At 36.0% G+C, this 15679-nt stretch overlaps 2 pseudogenes; one reads left to right on the top strand and one right to left on the bottom strand.

Moving 5' to 3' along the window:
* Window positions 1-7518: 7518 nt before the first annotated feature.
* Window positions 7519-9341, bottom strand: LOC148694354 (uncharacterized; annotated as a pseudogene).
* A 404-nt stretch (window positions 9342-9745) lies between these two features.
* LOC137740459 (receptor-like protein 6) lies at window positions 9746-12699 on the top strand (annotated as a pseudogene).
* The last annotated feature ends 2980 nt before the right edge of the window (window positions 12700-15679 follow it).

Here is a 15679-nt window from a genome sequence, read left to right as displayed (position 1 = left end):
TGTGAGAAGTAAAAAAGGGTGTGTGGAGAGCACACCCCTAAAAAGAAATGCAAATATGACGCGGAGAGCTATTTTCCAGCAGAAAGAAGGAAGAAGCAAAAGAAGGCGGCTGTGGAGATAGAGTCTTTATGGCAAGTGAAACATTTTATCTTCTTCAGAAGCATGATTTGAGTGAGAATCTGTCATTAATTACTCTTGTTATTGTTCTCCAAAGGCTTTTTCATGTTTCCACTCAATTTTCATTACGAAGATGTATTATGTTAGGCTGAGTCCTCTCTAAACCGCAGGAGAGCAAAGTGACTTTTTTCTTCTTCTCACCAATCTGTTCATTTTCTTTCCACCATTACTAGTCATCCACTAGCGTTGTCTCCAAAGGGAAGCATTTGATGATATGACAGATATAGATGGAAAAGTACATGATTCTACGGGCTAGGGTTTAATATTTTTATTTTTCTTTAATCATCAAGAAAAAAAAAAAAGATCATTGGATCATCGTGGTTTAACTTGTTTTCTATACCTTGTATTGTTTTGTTTTCCTTCAAAGTCACTCATTGTTTTAACCAGGGTTTAAAATTTCTTTGATGCAGTCGATATTTTCATAGAAATATCTAAAAAATCATATAAAGATATGGAGATGGGGGGTGAAGTCTAAACTTCACCTTGTATTGGAAAAACTCTTAACTTTAGGATCAAATCGACATATATCGTCGATATTTTTTTCTACATCTATTAAATATCGAAAAAAAATCTTATACTTCGTCCAAATCAATGTTTAAGAATTATAGAAAGCAACTGATATTTAATATGTCCGTTGATATTTCCACAAATTTACTTATCAATATTTCCACAGTTACTGATATTTTAAGCATTGGTTTTAACAGATACAACAAAAATACCTTTGGTTGAAGCTTCCTCCAGCTTGTGTCTCAATTGTTCAGGAATGCGACTATAACAAACACCTCCAAACACTTTGTCGTAATAGTCAAAGGCGTATAATTTGGTTCAAGACTATAAGCCTTAATCAATTAGTAGCAAAAATATGGTTTCACACTAATCCCATGACGAGAATTTTTGCGCTGATAGTGAAAGGCGTGTAATTGGTTCAAGACTTTAAGCCTTAAAAGTGGATCCATGCATACGACTACAAGGGAGATGGAAGAGGCGGGGAAAGGAGGTAGTTGGGAGCCGTCGACTCCGGTCAGAGCTCCCACACTGTTTTTTTTATTTTTTATTTTTTATTTTACAACTTATTCTTTAAAAGGGTAAATAGGAAACTTTGAATTTTACTAAGTAATAACAGATAATTAATTAAGTGCAAATAGTAAAAAAAAAAAATTATTAAGGAGAGGAGGAGAATTTGGAACTATTTCAATAATTTGGAAATTGAGAGTTTTAAACTCAGAATGTATAATTCATTAAAATTCACTTAAGAATAAAGGAAAGGAAATAACCATCTCAACCCACCCCCTCAGTTATATACAAATTAGAAGGGGATCTTTGGCGTTTCATTCACCACCACGGCAGGTGACACACGAGTCCACTTACAGAAATAAAAAAATTGCTAGTGTGATGAAAAGTGACAACTTTTTTTTCTTACCAATGTGAAACTTTAATTTTTTTTTTTTCAAGATTTGAAACATTTTATTTTCTTTATCTTTTATAGTTAAAATTGATCCATATTTGGTCTTCCATGAGTCTCCTCCACTAGAAAAATCTCACCCTTCATCTTGAAAACAACTAGAGTTGATATGAATCTTGATGAGTAAAAAATTTCTCCAATTAGAGGAACCCATTATTCTTGGTATTTAGTTGGAATCACAATGGCACCTTACTTGAAAACAACTACGGTTGATATACATGTTTATTGAGCTTACAGTTGTTACGAATGATGTATATGATTACTAGTACGAAAATATGAGCCTCGAACCTTATTAGAAGTATTCTATAGAACTTGTATGTTTGTATGTCAATATATTTAGTTGTCATGTGAAATTGATAGTGTGTGCGCTCACATTGTAAATCATAAGTGCTGAGGTAGACGATAAGATGTGTGGTGATCGGTTGCATTTAGTGGTACAAAGATGGTTATGGTTGGTATATCTGCGATAGGAGATCATACGTTTTCAAGGGTGATCATGATTGGTACATCCGTGATGGGTGATCACTGTCTCACGATTAGACTATACATATGGTTCCGCTTGGTATATCTGCCATGGGGGACAACATACGCATTCTAAGAGTGATCATGTTTGATATATCCACGATGATTGATCACTACCTAAAGTTAAGATACGGTTCTGCTTGGTATATCCGTGAAGGGGCCCGTACATATGATAGTGATCACGCTTGGTATATCCGCGATGGGTGATCATTGCCTGCACAATTACACTATGCCTATGGTTCTGCTTGGTGTATCTGCAATAAGGGACCATACGCATTCTAGGAGTGATCATGCTTGGTATATCCGCGATGGGTGATCGCTACCTAGAATTAGGATATGGTTTTGCTTGGTATATCCGCAATGGGGGATTGTACGTATAATAGGGGTGATCATACTTGGTATATCCGCGATGGGTGATCATTGCCTGCATGATTAGACTATGCCTATGGTTTTGCTTGGTATATCTGCAATGTGGGACTATACGCATTCTAGGAATGACCATGCTTGGTATATCCGCGATGGGTGATCACTACCTAGAGTTAGAATCCGGTTCTGCTTGTTATATTCGCGATTGAGGACCGTACATATGATGGGGGTGATCATGCTTAGTGTAAATGCGATGGGTGATCACTGCCTACCTAGGGTTGTGAGGATTAGTTGTACTTGGTTAATTTCGATAGGCGACCATATTTTAGTTGGATTCCGTGGAGTGGTCCAAAATCCCTGTTCTTGTTAGTCTCCATTAAGTTAGTCAGAAAACCTAGATTCGAGTGCATAGGAATTGCTCACAGTGGATATGTTTGTAAATTAAAGTTTTCATGTTATTGCTTGGAATCCAGGTAGGGAATTATGGTGAGTTCCTTATTAAATTCGTGAAATGATATGTGATTTTGTTGATTGATTAACGTAGTTAAATGTTAACATTGTGCATCTTTGATTCGTTGGATCACTTAATTATTGTCATTGTGGATTGTGTTGGAAAATATTGTGATATAGGTGAATGACAATCTTGTTTCACATATGATTTCATTATGTAGACGAAAATCTAGCAAGGCATGCTCAATTGGTTCCCTTGTGTGATTTTGGAACTCGATGTTCTTGTCAATTAATGCCTTGAGAATTTTAGAGCTTAAAGGAAGGGTGAACTATAAATGGCTTGATCTTGTTGTAGGGTATGTAGGCAGTCTAACATAGAGGTTTGATGATCAAGAACGTGGTGATGTCGTGTGATCCTGAACGTAGCTCGGGATCAGGGAGTGAAATATAGACTCTTGCATTTGTTCCCCCATAAACGCACATGCACATCACCATCTAAAAAAGAAACAACCATCTTCACCCTATTCCTTTCCGGAATTGGCTGTGTCTTAAAAAGTTTGTCTCGGTTGTAAGCATTAAGATACGAATCGTTGTAAGGTTTGCAAGAGCACTAAGCTCAGACTAGGAAATATCAGAATAGAATTATTTTTACTTTCTAATTTATTTATGTTCAATGACTTCTGTCTCGACAAGTCTTTAATAGAAAAAGTATGCCTTATCTTAGTTACCGACAGAAATAAAAAGAATTGCAAATATGATCAGAAGTGGCTAATTTTTTTTTTCTCACCAATCTGTTCATTAATTTTCTTTCCACCATTACTAGTCATCCACTAGCAAAGTTGTCTCTAAAAGGGTAGGATTTGATGATATGAGAGATAGAGATGGAAAAGACACACTAGAAAATATCATTTTGCCAACAAATTTCAAATCGATAAAGAAAAATTTTGTTGGCATAAGAGTCATCTCCAATGAAAATTTTAATTTTATAGGTTAGGGTCTAATGTTTTTATTTTTCTTTAAAGATCAACATTATTTGTAACCACTCACCTAGCTTTAAGCTTATCGAAAGAAAGCAATGAGGAGTTGTGACTATGAATGGAGTTCAGTTCCTCTTCCTTTTATTACATGGGAGCGAAAAACAATTTAATCATCAAGGAAAAAAACAGTCATGGAATCTTCGTGATTTAACTTGTTTTCTATACCTTGTATTGTTTTGTTTTTTCCTCGACAACATCATTCGTTGTTCTTCATTTGCACATACACTTTTTCTCACGCCCCAATCTCAAGATACGTTCAAAATTGATACGTAACAGTAGGAAGTAAGGGTGCGAGGATTAGAAATACACAAGGGCATTACTAAGTTTTGAAACAAATTTGTCTATGCATCACTCCCTTCTAACTATAGAGATGTACCAGACTCACCTTCATCTATATTTTTTTTTTAACAATCGATATTATTTATATTAAAGGAAGATGATGGGTTAAGTCTCATAATTTGCTAACAATAATGTAGTTCAAATTCGAATTTGGTTATTTGGTGAAAATTGATCCTAAGACCTCACTTACAAGTGAAAAACCACTACACTTTCATCTATCTTAACTCCCTATAATTTATCATCCAACTTCAAATTTCCAGAAATGGTCTTTGGCAGTTCTTTGTGGTGACAATCAAAGGCGTATAATTTGGTTCAAGGCTATAAGCCTTAATTAATTAGTAGCAAAAATATGGTTTCACACTAATCCCTTTACGAGAATGCTTGCGGTGATAGTGAAAGGCGTGCAATTTGGTTCAAGACTAAGCCGTAAAAGTGGGTCCATGCGTTGGACTAGAACGGAGATGGAAGAGGATGGGAAAGGAGGTAGTTGGGAGCCGCCGACTCCAGTGAGAGCTCCGACTACTGTTTTAAGTTTTCTTTTTTATATTTTATTTTATATATATATATATATATATATATATATATATATATCTCTCTCTCTCTCTCTATTCTTTAAAAGAGTAAAATGGAAACTTTGAATTTTGGTAGGTAAGAACAGATAATTATTAAGTGTAAATAATAAAAAGCAAAAACAAATTATTAGTAAGAGGAAGGGAAGGGCTCGAAAGTATTATAATAATTTGCGAGAGGGGAGTTTTGAATCTAGAATGCATGGATAGAAACCAAACACCCTATCTATTAAGATATTTGACCAAATGTAAGTGAAAATAGTAAATCCCAAAGTCTTATAGTGGTAATAATACCCTTTATGTTAGATAATAGGTAAATTAAATATTGTGAGCAATGTAATTACATCACTAAAATGAGTGATTACTCTATTTAAGTGAGATGTTTTATATTTGAATCTCGTAGATAACAAATTTGATATCAAATTAGGTTGCTCATTGTGTGGCTTAGCCGAATTCTTCATTTCCTTAATGTAAAATATCATTATACTAAAAAAAATACCCATGCATAATTCATTGAAGTTCACTGAGAAGAAAGGAAGGGAAAAAAGAGGCAGATTGTCTGCCCTCCTGTTTGGGTGCCCTTCCCATCCCCTCCTATTTGTGCGGTCACGGTTAAGCCACGTCAACATTTTATATTTCTATTGCTTTTTGTATTATTATCTCTATAAAAAAATCAATATAAAATTAGTTTCATAAAAAATGACATGTCTTGAAACATAAAACCTGCCTGAAATTGGGTTGAAACAAATATAACCTTTGTATTGACCTGCATACCCTAAAAAGACATATTGAATTGTATTGGATTGATGTTTATTGGTATTGTAAGGATTTAACAATGGATAACAGCTACAACCAAACACTTTTAAATGTGTCAAAACATGAGGCTTATCAAATATACAAGTGTATGGAGATTTCATAGACAATGTGTGACAATGCATTCTGTTGATCAAGTATGCAAAGTTTGCATATGCATGAAACTAGAATTGAGATAGCAATTGTGCAGTACTTAGTAGGGTTAATGTAGTTTCAACAATATGCCTGTGTTTTCTTTCAGCATGGCAATTTTGTTTAGGTGTATAGGGGCATGATCTTTGATATATAATACCTTTGTCTAGCAAAAACTGTTGGAATTTAGTACAATATTCACCACCACCATCACTTTGAAATTTTTTAACAGTTGCAGAAAATTGGGTTAACAGAACAACATGAAAATGCACAAATGTTTAAAGCACCTCACTTTTATTCATTAAAGGAAATATCTAGGTAAACCTAGTACATTCATCAATGAAAGTAACATAGAATTTGTAACCTTCAACTCATACAATTGGTGATGGTCCCCACACATCACTATGTAAAACCTTTAAAGGTTTTACAGTTTTATTTGTAGGAAAAGGAAATGAAAGCTTAGTAATTTTTCCTTCTAGACAAGAGACACACATGCTTTGATTGATCAACAGAGAATGGTATCTGTGATTGGTGCAACATTGTTGAAACAACAACATTGGAAGGATTCCCCAATCTGTTGTGCCACAAACTTGTATTGACTTGATGACCAAGAAAGCAGTGTTGGTGTTGTTTGAGTGAGTGAGATGCTTCATATGCTTGAGTAAGTATTGTTGGAGAACAATTCAGAAATAAACAAAAATAACAGAAATAAACAGAACTTGAAATTCTAATATTTTATTTACCAAATATACTTGACGTGCAGAATGAAATTATACAATAAATACATAAACTAATATAAAAATATCAATGATACTAACTTGATCACAGAAAGTAGAGGCTAGTTTAAAAGCTATGTCATTTGAACAGTATTTCCGTCCTACTCTTGTGCTTGTGGTTCTACAACGTCTGCTCGACCATGATACAACTACCAAATTCTACAACCCGCACTGGATTATAGAACTCTAGCGAATTGCATTGTGTGTTTACTCTCTGGAAATTTTGTACGGAAGATAAGGAGGAAGAAAAGATGATCCTCACTTAGATACTGTGATTGCAAATATATAGGCTGTTTCACACCCTTTCAAATACCTGTTCAGTGTATTTGAAAGCACACAACTCTTTCTAATAGCTGTGTCTTTTAATCAAAAAGTACAACTCTTTCTAATAGCTGTGTCTTTTAATCAAAACGTTTTTTAATTAATAAATTAATTAAAAAACTTAATCCAAAAATTAAAATTAATGAATCTGATTAATTTTAAATTCCAAGGCCCAAGGCCCTTGTCTTGATTAATTAATATTAATTGTATTTAGGCTATATTATATTCAAGCCTAATCCACACAACCATAAGGCCCAAGCCTTCAATCCATTTCCAAATGGTCCAAGTTCTAATTACTAAGAAAAGTGAATAAGCCTATATAAAGGCTTGTGAAAAAATACTATTGACCAATGTGGGACAAAAGGGTCTCAAACTCCAACAAGTATATGTTGAGGTATATGAAATGGGATCGGGCACAAGCCATCTCTACACAGTCCCTTGAGAAGTATTGTCCCCGTGATCTTGTTCTAAATCCAAAAGTAAAATTCATCACAGATAAATCAAGATTTGTTGTCTTTACACAACTTATAGACTGACAACAAATGTTGAGAGAGTTAAGGAACATGCAATATTTCTTTTAACTGAAATGCATATTTAGGGACATGTAAAGTTGAACTGCAAGTATGAGATATTGGCAAACCTGAACCACTAGCAATCGCTATAGTATTAGCACCAATGAATGGAGTAGCCATGTTGAGATTGCTCAATTCAGAAGTCATGTAAGAGGTGGCACATGTGTTAGCCATCCAAAATTGCTCCTGAGGTGCTGAGGGTTGATAATTGGCATGCATTGCAGTCAATGTTGATGGTGGTGATCTTCCTTGGTAGGAGAAGCTTGCCTTGTGACAACATTGTATTGCAGAATGTCCAAATTTCTAGCAAATTTGGCATTGCATGGGAGAAGATGCCACAATTGTAGAAGAGTTCCTCTAAAAGCAATCAGAAGCAATGTGACCCTTTTTGTTACATATCTGGCAAGTAGGAACATCATTCCCATGCTTTGAGCAAGTGGACATATGGGGATTAGCAGGTCCAAGAATGCCAAGGCTATTATTTCCAGAGATTCTAGGATTATGACCATAATTGTTTCTTCCCCGTGCTCTACCTCTATAGTTATTAAAACCCATGTAGCCTCCAGAATTATAGGTAGTACCATTGGTTTTGTAGTTGTCAGAATGAGTCCATTGAGTGGAAAAAACCACCATGATGATATTGAGCTGATGAAGTCTGAGATGAGCCCTTACTGTGAGAGGAGCTTTCTTCAAGCATAAGACGTTTGCACTTTAATTCATTATCCTTGGCAAGCATTGCAATTACAAAAGAACTAGAAAGTTGATTATTCTCAATTGTAACCTCTTCAGCAAGTAACTGAGCTCTGAAGTCCTCAAGTGAAATGACATTTTCTCTGCCTCGAATCACTGTCCTGAAGGTGTTATATTTAGAGGGTAAACATTTCAATGCAAGAATCACGATGTCATCATCCTCAAAAGAGACACCAGCAGCTGACATGTGATCACGAACATCCTTAATTCTATGTAAATACTGAGAAATGGAGTTAGAACCTTTTTGAATGTTTTGCAACTTAAGTTTCATCTGAAAAATACTAGCTTTTGTGACTGAAGAGAACCTATCTCTCAGACTCATCCACATCTCATGTGCACTAGTGCAACCAACTATACATGACATAGCAGTAGGTGAAAGAGTAGCAATGATTAATTTTATCAATGCTCAATCATGCAATTTCCATATCTGCTAATTCTCAGTTTCAACACTTTCGTTGTCTGAATCTTCAACAGATCGAGAAGCACACATTTTTGTACCATCCACAAATCCAAGAATACCATGGCTCTCAAGCAGCAATAGTAATTGATAATGCCAGACCAAATAATTCGTATCATCCAACTTCACAGTAACAGAAGTAGAGACATTCGGAACCAAACTTGTAATTGGAGACTGTACTACTTGTAATTGCGCATCAGTAATCATATTTTCTTGAATTCTTGAAGAAATTAGGGTTGCAGATAGACACTATTTCTTGATTAATTTGTAAGAAAAACAACTATTCAGAGGACAGATTGGTGCAAAAATTTGAGGGAGAAGGAAGACATCTTTGAACGCATTTCATCAAACATCATATATTCAAGATTCTAGATTTCAATAGGAGCAAGATTCAGCTAAACATAGAAAGATCGGGGAAGATTGCATACCACAAACAGAATCAGAGAAGGTAGCGGAAGCAGAACAAGTCAGGATTGAAGAGAATTCCCTATTGCCGGCGAGGATACCATGTAGAAATGCAGTGAACTAAGTTTCAAGTTCATCAATGGTGACAGTATGATCGAAGAAATAGAGAGACAAGTTTAGAGAGAGAGAGAGAGAGAGAGAGAGAGAGAGAGCAAGAAATGAGATAAATTCTTTGACATATTTCTTAACTACTAAGAATACAAGAGTAATCATTCCTTTTATACTAGTCACATTGCTTACTCCCTAAGCAACCTATTTGACAACAAACATAACTAACTTAACAGCTACAATGCCTAATTTACTAACACATGGCAGCATCTTAATCCTTGCTTGAAGCTCGATCCTTGTCATCCTTACGGATGTGTGTTGAAGCACAAAGGGGAAATATATGTACAATAAAAAAAACAAAGTAGTAGGGTCTAGTGCTTTTTAGAAATTTGGTTGTTTTATAAGAGCACTTCTGTTGCTCTTCTTGTTTACGAGAGAAGGAAAAAACATTTATAGTCATTGGAAGGAAAAAAAAAAAAAATTCCAGTCATGGGAGCAGGAATGGGAATGAGAATGAGATCTTCATGGTTTAACTTGTTCTCTGTACGTTGTATTGTTTTGCTTTTACTCAATGTCACTCACTCTGTTTCATTTGTGCGGACACTTGCACATTTCGTTGAGTGCTCTGTATTGTTACAATTCAAGAATAGCTTTCTGATTGATAGCTCCGCTTCTGAGGAGACTTACGCGTATCCGAAGGTTGCATCTTGGACGTTATGAGGAGGACGTCAGAATCAGAGTAACTGCTGTTCGGGGGATGATGTTGAGTGCGATGAAGAGTCTGGCCATGTCATTGGCCTTGAACTCGGCAACAGCTGTCACTATTGTTCTATCAACTCCAACAACAGCCTCTTCCAACTTGTTCACTTGCAGAGAGACTTGATCTCTCGGATAACAACTTCAATTTGTCTCAAATACCATAAAGATTAGGTTGTGACCTTACGAGTCTAACCTATCTCAACCTTTCATAGTCCTTATTTTCGGGCCAGATTCCATCTGAAATTTCGAAGCTATCAAAGTTATCTTTCCTTGATTTGTCATACAATGATAAAATTTTCACTCGATATGGTGTCTATATAACATTGATAAAACCCAATCTAAGAATCCTAGTCCAAAACATGACCCACTTAAAACAACTTCATCTGGTTGGGTATAAATATTCTCCACTTTTCCTGATAACTTTGTCAATACATCATCCCTCACATCTCTCAAACTTCCCCATTGTGGGTTATATGGGGAGTTCCCTGTTGGTGTTTTCCATCTACCAAACTCAGAGGTTCTTTATGTTCACAAGAACTTTAAACTAACAGGTTATTTTCTTAACTTTAACAGGAACGATTCCTTCAAGAAATTGAGCGTTGGGGAAGCAAGTTTCTCTGGTCCACTGCCTACGTCTATCGGAAATCTTCGTTCCTTAACTGTATTTGGCATCTGTCGTTGTAATTTTGATCCCCATGTTTCGTCTTCACTCAGAAACCTTACTCAGCTCTTTTACCTTGACATTTCTTCATTTTATGATCCATTGTATTGGCCTCGAAAAGAAATTTTCACAACAAAATACCAATCTTTACTCTCTGATTAATCCTAGTCTTGGGTTGGAAAGTTAACTGCACTTGATCATTTGGGCCTTGAGTCTACCAACTCAATGGGAAAATTCCCATGTTTTCTTGCTAACTTGACATAACTTATGCAACTAAACTTGGGTACTAATAAACTAACTGGTCAAATCTCATATTGAGTTACAAGAAATTTGGCCCAATTAACTTATCTAGACCTTTCATTTAATAAGTTGAGGGAATTAGTTGAATTTGATCAATTTTCGAACCTCAAAAATTTAAAGAAACTTCGATTATCGTCCAACCAACTTTCTCTGCAAATTAAACCCAATTTGAATGCTACTCTTCCAAAGTTTCAAATTATGAGGTTGGTTTCATGCAACTTAACAGGGTTTCAAAAAAACCAGGACGAGTTGTATGACCTAAACTTTTCTAACAACAGGATTCATGGCCAAATACCAAAATGATTCTGTAATGCATCTAGAAAAACTCTGAAGAATCTGGCTCTGTCGCATAACGTCTTAACAGGTCTCGAGTCATTTGACCAAAATCCACCCATTCTTTCATTGAAAAATCTGGTATTTTTTGCAGTAAGGTCCAACTTGTTACAAGGTTCACTGCCAATTCCACCCCAATCAATCATAACTTATGATGTTGCAAACAATGATTATAACGGTGAGATTTCACCACTATTCTGCAGCATGAATCTACAAGTTCATGATTTGGCCGACAACAACCTAAGTCGTATTCTTCCATAATGTTTGGGGAACTCTAGTGCTTTGGAAGTACTTAACTTGTCGAACAATTCTTTTGATGGAGATATTCCTCAACTATGTCCAAACAAAAGTAGTTTGAGAATGGTAGATTTAAGCGACAATCATTTGCAGGGGAAGGTACCAAGTAACCAAGATCTATGGCTCATTGCACTCGGTTGGAGTTTCTTAATCTCGGAAATAATTACATCAGAGACATATTTTCATCTTGGTTAGGGGAACTGCCAGTGTTAAAGGCTCTCATTTTGCTTTATAATGAATTTCGTGGAATAATTGGGAAGCCTTCAAGTAACCATGAGTTCCCAAACTTATGCATCATTTATCTATCTCACAATGGTTTTTCCGGTATGTTGCCCTCTAACTACTTGGAGAACTGGAATTTCGTGAAATTTGTTAATGAAACCAATCAAACTTATTTTGAAGTATCTTCAACCAACGCAACTAATGCCACTTATATCTATCAATACAAGATCACAATTCTTGCCAAATGAGCTGAGTTGAAATATTTGAAGACCCCTTATCTTCTGAGACTTATAGATCTATCAAGCAATAGATTTGAAGGAGAGATTCCAGCAGGTATCATTGGGAAACTAAGAGGCCTTCATTTGTTGAACCTCTCCAACAACACTCTCAGTGCTCTCATACTCTCATCTCTTGGGAACTTGACAGCTCTTAAATCATTGGATCTCTCTGGAAACCAGCTATCAGGAAGTATCCCCAGTAATTTGGCCAACTCAATTTCCTTGTGTGTTTCAATGTATCCCATGACCATCTTTGGGGGCCTATACCACTTGGCCAGCAATTTAATATATTTTAGGAAGATTCATACCAAGGAAACTCGGGTTTGTGTGGAAAACCTCTGTCAAAGAAATGCAAGGATTCAAAGAGCTCAACATCCTTACCACCTTCGATCTTCCAAGAAGATGAAGACCCTGAAATTGCATTTAAGTTTGATTGGTACATGGTTCTTCCAAGAGTTTTTTGTGGTCTACTTGTCGGATTCGTTGCCGGGAACGCTTTTGCAGACAAGAAGCATGAATGGTTTGTAGAGACATTTAGCAAGAGGAGGAGGCAGTTAATAGCCAAAAGAGGTTGGAGGGGGCAAATGACTTAGTCCTTGAAATTCATGTTGCAGCTGTTGGTAGTGTCTGTTGTACTATTATGTGTGGTCTGGTTCATGCTGGTATCTTACAATAAGTGGGCTTGGTTTTGACCTTTTTGGTTTGGCTCTAGAGAGATTAGGTTTCACGTCCCATCCTTTTTCACTTGTATTTTTTATGTTTTCGTTTTTGGAGGGGTAAGGTTTATGTCATCCTTTTTTTTTCATGTTCTTTTTCTTCTTTTCTTTGTATTATGAGGGGTAAGGTTTATGTCCCCTCTGACTAGGTGTAACTTCTTTTTTTTGTTACCAATAAAATTTCACTCATACCGCTAAGGGATTTTTTTTGTTTTTTTTGTTTTTTTGTTTTTTTGTTTTTTTTTTTTTGTTTTTTGTTTTTTGTTTTTTTTTTTTTACTTGCTTGGATTTTTAGAGTCTCTTAATTCGCTTTTTTTCTTTTGGGAAATCACAATTAACTTTTTAACAAATTTTGTTCAATCCAGATCGCCTGTTTGGTTAAAGGTGAGGTCCTATCGATGGTATGGCCTTGCACAACTTCAAGGACAGAGAAAGCAAGCGAGAAAATAAGAGAGTGCTTGCTGCTCAGGCTAGAATGTCCCGCGCATAACTCCTCTTGTCTTGCCTGATAGGCAAGGTTTGCCGCTTATTTTTTCTGAATCATGAGTTTGGAGTTAGTTTGAAAGGTGCCTTTGTGCGGTCTTTGGTAGGCATTTAGGCTCACAATCAAAACTAAGGGAGATCTGAGCATGCCACGGTTATCTTTGTTTAATAGATTGTCTTTTTAGTCTTTAGATAAGTTGATTACTTGTGCCACAATTTACTTAGACTTCTTAATTCAAAATGATTGTTTACAAATAGGTTAAGTCCGTAAAAAGTTCTTTTCTATGCCTTGTAAACAAGGACTTTTTTATCATGTATCATATACCAATTTATAGGAAGATTTTGTTCATTAAGATTGTCAACTTTCTTGAAACCAACTTTAATCAGCAACAAGGTAAGTAAAAGCATTTAGTTCAACACCATTAAGAATGTAAAGCCCTAAAATAAGCATTGAAAATTATCATAGGGATCAAAGAAAACACATAAAAGCCAGATCTACTACACAGAAATGTAAATAAAAGAGGCTCAGGCATGGTTTCAACCTTGTCGGGCAAGGTTTGCTGCCTTGTTGAGCACTTCTTCTTTTGTTTACAATGTAAAAACTTTCTTTAAGGGAAATGGTACTGAATGTTTACAAAGAGAATCGATACTGCACAAGAACATGTAGCAGAGCTTCTAAAAATTACAAAGGATAGCTTTGTTACAGAAAGAATGTAAGGGAAATGACAGGAAATAATAGAGCATTTTGGGAAGTCTTGTGGTTTTGTTCAGAGAGTTAAGTGTCATTTTCTCTTGCTTTTCTTGTTGTTTTTATGGACTTCTTAATCCAAGTGTTCAAGTTTTTCCTTTCTAGCACAATTTCAATCCCGCGTGATTGTCTTGGGCAAGGGGTGAATCACATTAAATCTTTCATTATTTACCAATTTTTCCATTGAAAAGGTGCCTTTCTGCTAAGGCCTTACTGCCCCTTACCTTCGATCAGCCTACGTGTAGGGTTGCTGCCTATTAGTTGCCCTGCACCATCATTTTAATATTGTGGGCCACTGCCTTCACCAAAGCAGTCACTAGCCCAAAACAAATGCTTTGCACAACTGGGCTTCCTTTGATTTAAGCCCAAAATTAATTATCAAACCAAACACTTGCCAGAGGGAAGGACACAGAAAAAGAGGGGGAGAGAGCGACGCAGAGACAGAAAGGTCGGAAATTGAGAAAGAAGGCCATGCTTGCAGAAAGTGATTGAGATTTGAAACCCATGCCTGCCTCAGCTGATTAAAAAGGTGAAAAGTCGTTTTCAAATCTTTGTGCTTTGGGGTTGTGTTTACAAACTCTATTTATTTCATAGAGCTTCAAATTCGAAATTGTAATTGTGGTCAGCAAGAATTCAAAAAATACTTGAATGTGTTTGGACTCGATTTTACACCATTGGTCCAAGCGATCGAGGCCATTGAGTGAGCACGGTTCTTAATCATCAGATAAGAAATTTAGGATAATTTGCTCTTGTTAAGAGATAATATTATGGTTCTTAATCATAATAATTATCTTAATTTTTTTATACAAAATAAATTATACAGATTCTTGGACACTTCATGTGGCCTAACATGGATCTACAAACCAAAGATAATGGTGAAAAGGAAACCTAATAAGGTTAGGTGATGGATGTCAACTTGGTATCTAGTCGGCTGCATTGGGTCTATGGTTGAATGGACTCGCGTACAAAGCCACGTGGAACAATGGGAAAAGATTTTACACGTGGTGGTGATAAGGTGGCAATACAATTTGATCAGAATTATTGGGATACGTGGTCTTCATGTATGCATGGGAAACTTGCAGATGGGATGAATTTGAATTGCAAATTGGATAGGCATTTGCAACATGTGGGGGATACGGATTCTTGAGAAAAGTAAGGTGATTGTTTTGGGAAGTGAATTGTCGCTCCAATTAATTATCTTTCCAATTAATATGTTAAGATAATAATACAAATTGGAGCACAGCATTGACACATTAACTAAGGCAAAGTGATATTATCAAAGGGTTTTTATCACAATATTCGGATGTAGAAGAGTTAGAGTGGAACTGGGAAAATCTATTTCGGCAACGGAGCACTACGAATTCTATAAATACAAGGCTTTGAATGCTAAGAAAGGCCCCCTCCAATTCAACACACAACTACCCTGCACAAACTTCTCAAACATCTTGAGATTTTTTATTTTCTTTTTCCGTCGACACATCTTCAGTTTGGATAAACAGCACTGTGGAGGCAATCGACGAACATCTTCAGTTTGGATAAACAACATTGTTGCCGTAGAATCAGCCGACCGAGGAGCACCTTCAGTTTGGATAACCAGCACTGTGTCGAGGCCGACTGGTTACCTAT

This window comes from Pyrus communis, chromosome 9 (assembly GCF_041283825.1).
Source record: "Pyrus communis isolate YQ-2024b chromosome 9, ASM4128382v1, whole genome shotgun sequence".
In the NCBI taxonomy this organism is placed as follows: domain Eukaryota; kingdom Viridiplantae; phylum Streptophyta; class Magnoliopsida; order Rosales; family Rosaceae; genus Pyrus; species Pyrus communis.
Note: the sequence above shows the minus strand (reverse complement) of the source record. Positions and strands in the feature narration are given on the sequence as shown.